The following is a 6004-nucleotide window of genomic DNA, read 5'->3' on the forward strand; positions in this document are numbered from 1 at the left end:
CTAGTAATCTATGCCTGCGAGATAACCAGTCCGTTTAGATAGGTAGGTATTCACGTAGGAGAAGAAAATAAAACAATATATTTAAAATATATATTTAACAAAAGCTGTCCCCTTTGTATAGTCCTACGTCACTCCGGTTATGTCCCCGACATTACCCGACCGTCTTTTTTACGTATATAGACAGTTCCGGAAATTATATTAGGTGTACCGGTAAGTTTCTTCGGTTTTACAACAGATGGCGTAACTTGATTCATTATTCCAGTGAATCAAATTTCCAGATATTCGTAGGAAAGCTGTCATTGCGCGTCAAAAAATCAAAATGTCAAAAAGTTGAAGCGTAAACAACATAGTTTTTTGCCACTTCGAATAAGTCGAATTTCGTACCGACGAGAGTGTTTTTGCTGGGAGTGTTGTCAATATGAGACAAAACAGGAAGTGGGTTATTTCTGTGGTATAACCGCAAGGGTGACGTAGGACTATCGTTGATTTAGTGATCATTTGTTTTTAGTTGTATCTGAATCAATTCTGAATGAATGAATAAATGAATATTTGGGGGACTTGGAAAACGAGACTGTTACGTTAGAGGCACAATATTTAGCAAAGAAGCAATCACACAAAAGTTGTGTAATACATAATACATTGCTGTCATTGTGATATGATTTGTATTCCATTTCCAATAGACAAAATATCTGTTGCATCAAATCAGTCTACAAAATTTTTGCGTCCGCTCATCCTTTCTCGCAACACCCATTTCTCGTTTGAGAAATTGTTGAGTAATCGTTTGCCAGTGCGCGTAAAGCGGGAATTCCTTCTTAATATTCATTGCAGCTCTAATAAATTGCCGAAAGACGTGGTCTTACGTTGATCGCAGTTGATTGAAATATCATAAAACCAAATATATTTGGTCGCAGTATTATATGGATAGAAAACATTAAAATAAACTCTTTCGCTTGAATGTAATTTTCAATTCCAAGGGAAACTGGCATGTTATTTTTCAGCAACGATGATATCTTTCCGGAATCTTCTCGATGCTGGATGGTAACCAAACGAAAAAAGTTCTGCGCGTGTATGTGTGTGTGTGGCGCCTGCTCCGATGCCTCAAGCGGAACCGTTTTTCGATGCTGATACTCTATTGGTCGCCTTTTCAATGGCATCACTCTCCTCCTGATGGATTCCCTTCTGGCCTAAGATTCAGAAACAGGCTACTGGTGACACCGTTCATCAGCGCTTTCATGATGAACGAAGTTAGCTTCACCACAACAGCGACAACATGCTCCAATGTTCAATTATAACTGAGTGGATTTCCGAGCGGCGCTCGCTTATATACCGATTGGTGATTTCAAAAGCCTGTTTTGAAAGCAATTTTAAGGCTATTAAAACAAACTTTTGGATCAAAAAGTAACAAGTATATAACGCGTAGACATTTTATCTTTCAAACGAAGTGTTTATCATACTATTTCGTTCAGTTGTTTAGGAGCTATTTACGCTCAAAATCTCAGACTCCGGCGTAACGCTTTCGTTTTCGAAACGTTGATTTTACACCCCGGTATAGAAATGAAAGATACACTTGGAGTAGCCCAGCAAACCATATCCGATCGTTTAAAAGCAATGGGAATGATCCGAAACATATGATATTGGATGCCGTATGAATTGAAGCCTCCGAACGCCGAACACCTTTTTTTCACGTGCGAACAACTGTTCCAACGGCATGAAAGTGAGGGTTTTTTTGCATCGAATCGTTACTGGCGATGAAAAGTGGGTCCATTACGACAATCCTAAATGTCGTGCAACGTATGGATACCCCGGCCATGCATCAACATCGACGGCCGCGCGGAATATTCATGAAGGTTATGCTGTCTATTTGATGGGACCAGCTGGGTGTGGTGTACTATGAGCTACTAAAACCGAATGAAACCATTACGGGGGACCTCTACCGACGAAAATTGATGCGTTTGAGCCGTGCACTGAAGGAAAAACGGCCACAATACGAGCAAAGACACGATAAAGCACGACAATGCTCGGTCGCATGTCGCGAAAGCGGTCAAAACATACTTAGAAACGCCGAAATGGGAGGTCCTATCCCACCCACCATATTCTCCAGATATTGTCCGTCCGAATACTATCTTTTTAATCGATGCAACATGGCCTGGTTGACCAGCACTTCTCCAATTTTGATGAAGTCAAAAATTGGATCGACTCGTGGTTAGCCGACAAACCAGCCGATTATTTCCGCAAAGGGATCCGTGAATTGCCAGAAATATGGGAAAAAGTTGAGACTAGCGATGGGCAATACTTTGAATATTAAATTTGTAACCATTTTTGCAGAATAAAGCATTATTTTTTTGGAAAAAAAACAAGAAACTTACCGGTACTCCTATTAAATACACTTTCATTTCTAAATAAAATATTAGATTTTTTTAGTGTTTCATTCTCAAACATACAAGGATAAGCTGAAAAGTAATGCATCCACGCTTGTAGAAGACGAACTAAATAAACTTCAAAAGCGCGACTAATAGCATGTGAAAGTACTATTTCTCCTCTACACTACCTGGTTAGTTTGAAGGTGTTGTATTCAGTTTATTTTGAGTAGTGGAAGTATGGAGTCGTTTTCTGGTGCTATGTGAACGAGAATTTTTCACTGTAGAGAAAGTGAATCCTAGTGCTATTCGTCGTCGTTTGCAGGCTGTTTATTGTGACGATACTGTTGATAAGTTTACTCTGGATTAATGGGTAAAAAACTATGTGATTGCCAACCCGAAAAAGCCTAAGTTGCTGACAAAACACGCAGCGAACGTCCAATTGCTGTCTCTGAAACATCTCCGACGTCGATTTTGTCATGTTATAGTCTACCTGGCGCCAATAATCTTGCAACACGACAACGCTCGTCCACACACTCCGCGTACAACTGAAGAGACTTTGAGAAAACCTGAAGTTTGAATCACTTCCACACCCTCCGTTTTCTCACGACCTTGCGCTATTTGATTTTTATTTTTTTCATCTACTCAAAAGTGTAATCATCACAGCTCGGCCACGAGGTTGAGGCAGCTATCGCGTCCTGGGCTCGGTAGTCGAATGTTGGGGGGGGGAGTACTCTCTACGAAAAATGTAACGATTCATTAGGAAATTTCAAACGCATATTATTCCAAATCGTTATTGCGACATATGTTGTGTTACATAGCATTAGACAGGAAATTTATCCAGCAGTTTTTTGCTTGAAACATGAACAGAAATTCAAGTAAAAAAGTTAAACAATTTGCCGAATAAAATATGATTGGGGGTTCAATTAATCCGGACACAATTCACGTATTTATTGTGTTATTTACAATTTATATAATTGTGATCCAGGATGTCATAATATCGTGCATGTTGTTTGGTTATGTTAGAAAATGAGCTTAATGAATTTAACCGGCTGCTGATTTAGAAATTCGAATGGGTATACTTATGCATATCAGATTATAGCTTGAGCTTGAGTAGTCGCGATCCTAATTTTATGTTCCCCATATATGTCTTCCTTAGAAGCCCGCTTCACTTCCTCGAATGCATTTGCCCATTCTCCTTTCTCTTTCCTATACACCCGATGAGATCAATCTACTACAACATCTACCCGAGCTTCCCAAGAGAGCACTCATGGCCATAGGATACTCAATAAACATCACCTGGCTATAAAGTTATTACAACCCCTACAAACAATGTTCCGGACAACGTGGCAACGAAGGGAAAGCTATTATTTTCCATTTCTGTAGTCAAAGATTTATTTGATTTAGGTTTATATTTATGTAGATCTCAACTTTTTATACTCGTGTTGACTCCTTGTCTTCTTCTGCATAATTGAATAAACAGAGGAAAACGAATACACATTGATTATGTCTACGCAAAATTTCAATTGATTTTACCCAACAGATCAAAGGTTAGGGCAATTGGATTGTGTGCGGATTTTAAACGGTACATCTTTAATATGTAATTTGATCGGTTGGGTCACATTCACCCGAATGTAACACATACTCGAAAGGCACCCAAATGTAACAAATACCTCAATGCGACATTTTCCCGAATGTTTACCCGAATGCAACATTTATTAATTAGAAATGACAAACGGTTGCGGCATTCGTACGAAAATAATTTTATAATGCATCCTTTTTTTTCATCAAAGTGATTTCTTTGATATGGGGAAATATCCACTACATCATGTCATATGTTCCGTATTCTTCATTATCAAATCCATAGTCGATGGCGCCCATCGGTATCGAATTATCATCGACACCACGATTTTTGCTAAATGCTCCTTTCAATTCAGCCTGCAAAAACTTTTCTGAACTCTAATCCATCAAATTTGGTGTTCCTGAAAAGGGCCGTTGATTATATGCTAAAGTAATAGCACACTCTCCTCGAATACGATGGAAGCGCAAGTCGGTTTTGAAGTCCTGGGCAATTCCACAAACCAAACGCTGCAAAGGTAGCTTGCGGATCAGCAATTTGGTCGACTTCGGATAGCGACGAATTTTATGAAAATGGATTTCCAGAGCGTATGCGAGCTTACATACGGTTTCAATAACCTGTTTTCTAAGCAATTTTAGAGCTATTGAAACAAGTTGTGGGTCAACAATTAACAATCGCATAACTCGTGGACATTTTGTCTTTCGAATGTGGTCACTGACCACTGTCCGAGAACAATTCCCCAAAAATGCTGTGCCGAAAAACAATAGGCACAAGAAACTATAAATTACGCATGTGTTCCACACTCAGTCTCTCTTTCGCCAATAAATCATCATACGATACAAAAGTCTTTTTTATTCGGTGTGATCTCACAATGTATTTTTCTATTCGCCTCGCCGTCTCAGTCGGCTGTTGAGTTCACGCGTTTCAAGTAAGTGACGCGAGTACAATTGTACATTTCGGTGCGTTTCTGGTGCTGCATATTGCAGCGAAGAAAGTCCTCCGAAACCGGACTACAGTGTTTGCTTTAATTTCGTACACATACATTTCTGCATAATTCGAGAACTAATCAAACAAATGGAACCAAATTTGGCATATGGAGGTTTCAGGGAGCAATAAATGTTTTTATGGTGGTTTGACACTCCTTCCCCCTCTCTAAAGAGGGGGGAGGGTGCTGAACCACTCGAAAACTAATCAAACAAATGGAATCAAACGTTACATATAGAGGTTTTAGGAATAGATAAACGTTTCTATGGTGGTTCGACACACCTACCCCTTCTCTAAGGGGATGAGGCTGCCATATAAACGTAACACAAACTTCTGCATAACTCGAGAACAAATCAAGCAAATGGATTCAAATTTGGGATGTGGGTGTTTTTAGGTACGAGAAATGTTTCTATGATGGTATGGCACCCCTTCCTCCTCTGGAAAATAGAGGGGGTCGCATAAAAATAATGCACATATTTCGACCAAACATGACGTTGGCGTTGTTAGTCCATTTGATGTTTGCGGTAACGAAATTGATCTTCGTTCGAAAGTGGAAATGGATTTTAATGTGATAAAACGCACTACTGTATCGTCTTCTATCTATATAAATAAAAATGAATCGCCGAATGTGTTGATAAAAGAAAAACTCGAGGAAGGAATTGTCAGATTTAGGGCTGTCTTCATTCTATCATATTTTCTGTATCAAACATTTATTCCATGTAACGGAGAAACATGTTATTTGCAAGTGGATGAAAAATCTTGCACGAGAATTGTGTCTGAAAATAATCTGATATTATAATGTCGAGTTTTGGTAGAAGGACTGAAATTTTAACCCAAGAATTAAGAAAAAAAAATATTTACTATTAAAAAAATAGTTAAGAGTTTGCCTCCTTTAAACTTATGTAACTGAGCCTGGAAAAATAAACGATTTAAAAAAAAAATAAACGCGTAAAAGCAATCTTTTGTTGACAAGTTTCATAGTTCTAGGTTACGAACAGCTTTCCTCATTCCCATATTGAGAGAGTAATATTGTTGAGCATGTGTCACATGAGACCTCAGGGTTAAATCTAAAATTATAATAATT

The sequence above is a fragment of the Toxorhynchites rutilus genome, chromosome 2 (assembly GCF_029784135.1).
Source record: "Toxorhynchites rutilus septentrionalis strain SRP chromosome 2, ASM2978413v1, whole genome shotgun sequence".
NCBI lineage: Eukaryota > Metazoa > Arthropoda > Insecta > Diptera > Culicidae > Toxorhynchites > Toxorhynchites rutilus.